The 2,152-nt window shown below is 43.2% G+C and overlaps 1 protein-coding gene across 2 annotated transcripts in view; it reads right to left on the bottom strand.

Moving 5' to 3' along the window:
* Positions 1–2,152, bottom strand: part of adgrd1 (adhesion G protein-coupled receptor D1) — a gene marked incomplete at its 3' end in the record, with an annotated part of 41,204 nt that overhangs the window by 11,827 nt on the left and 27,225 nt on the right.

The raw sequence follows: 2,152 nt of genomic DNA, 5'->3' as shown, positions 1-2,152 counted from the left end.
TTTTTACAGGAAATACGTAAATGTGCAGAAACAGCTGTAAATGCCTACAAAAGAAGACTCAAACTTAAGTGGTGTGAGATCATACCAGGACAGACGAGAGGCGCAGATCGACACTCAGCAAAAGGTGATTATTGCCCTGAGCGAAAATCCCTGCTGTCTTCAAGAGTCTTATTTGATTATAACTCACTTTTTCCGTGTCATTCCTTAATATGAGATTTGGAGTCCCGAGAGACAGTGAGCTAATGGCTACGGTGCAAGAATGCAGTAATTGGGGCTTGGCCCTGGTTTCAGGTCAAACCACTACCCTCCTCAATCTGTCATCTGAAGAAAACAACACTTTCATTGGCTGGTTGGGTGTATACTCAGAGACTGCACACCTCTTCTCCTTCCCCGAGCCTTGACTCTCAGACTGAATAAGTGTATGATTAGATGGACTGTGTCTGCACTGTTTCCTTCTGGAAAAAGTGAGAGCGAGAGTGAAACTGACAGTCAGGCTGTCTGTTTCCTGGCCCATAGGCTCAGTGATTCATATTACAAAGCATAGCACAATACGTTGACTTCATTGTGTAACTGAATCGGTGCTCTCATTCTGTCTGTTTTGCACATGCAGCTCTTTAGTCATCGTGTATTGTGACCCTGGAGATGAATGCAATGGATAGATATTCATGTGGCCCATTAGAGCAGGCAGCACAATTGGGTCCAAGAACCATGAGAGGGCCATAAATGCACCCCGTCAACACAAGCCGGCTCCAGCTTTGAGGAGCTGCAAGCAAACCCCCGTGGGGTGAATTTACTGCTCCCCTGTGGGCTTTAATAACTCACATTTCTTGTTGGGTGTAAATGAAAGCAGATGGATAAGAGACAAACTGTAATTGGCACACTGTAAGCCTCGCTTTACAGTGTCACATTTGCTCTCTACAAGCACTGAACCTTTAATGTTCCTGTGCAATGAAGAAAGACTAATTATCCACATTAGGCACAAAATGTAAACCCAGGCTCATGGGGAACAGTCCATCATTATCAAACCCCCACACGCACCAGACACAAGCTAAAATATACATTGACTAACAGACCATCACACAGGTATGTTTGGCGTTGCTTCCTCTCTAGCAACTGTCTGTTTGCGCTGCATCCAGCGTGTGTTTTTCGAGTTGATATCCGAGGAGAGGTGCAGGAACAACGAAAGTCACTGGCGAGTGTTTAAATGCACTCTGAGATCTGGCCGAGTTTTGCGCGCACGCTGTTGTTCCCTCGGTGCCCCGAAGGCCTCAGCCACCGGCCAAACACTGGAGCTGGTGCTCGTCCAGATCTTTATTAGCAGCAGAAGGCCAGCAAACACTGCCTTGGAAATCACTTGTAAGGCGAGGAGATGTAGAGAGGAAAGGGAGAGAGAAAGACAGTGACAGGAGGATAGTGATGCAGAGTGGCACACTGATAAAGGAGAAGATAGAGGATGATAAATCAGAGATAGTCAAGGTGTTTCTGGTGCTTCGATGTTACTAAGTCCCACTTGGTGCAGCTGCCAACCACAGCTGCACCCACAGTGCTTACTTTAACCGCACCTCACCCTCCGCTGTAGTGAAAGTGTCAGAAATATTTAACTTTCACCAGCAGCTTTTAGTGCTGGAAGAAGTATTGAGATCCTTTACTAAGCCAACATTAAAGTACGAGTACAACAACATAAAAATCCTAATTAGGTAAAAGTACATGAAGTATTATCAGAACATTGTACATTTCTGCAGAAAAAAAGTCCTTGTGACTGATATTTTATGTGACTTCATTAGATTGTTAGTAGAAATGCATCATTTAAGTCACTGGTTTCCCACTAGGGGTCACCAAAGCTTCAATGTGGGGTCACAGAGCCTTCTTGATTTTATGGCGTACTAAAAACACAATAGGCCTATATCTCAGCGTTTGGTTCACTTCTGTGAAGAAAAGTAAATATAAATTGTCTAACAGGGAGAAGAAAACAATTAATTAGTCAAAAAAGAAGCTTACTGAGCATTTTTGATTGTTAAAAAAAAACCAAAACATAATTCTGACAAAGAACTCCCCAAACTGGTAATAATCTGCTCAAAATGAATCTAAATTACTCGTTTTACACAAACTTCTTGCAGTTACTGAGTTCACTATTTGGGTTTATTGTACAGTT

This window comes from Morone saxatilis, unplaced genomic scaffold (assembly GCF_004916995.1).
Source record: "Morone saxatilis isolate NCDOM2014 unplaced genomic scaffold, NCSU_SB_2.0 Contig16, whole genome shotgun sequence".
Classification (NCBI taxonomy): Eukaryota; Metazoa; Chordata; class Actinopteri; family Moronidae; genus Morone; species Morone saxatilis.
This window is presented reverse-complemented; position numbering and strand designations above follow the sequence as displayed.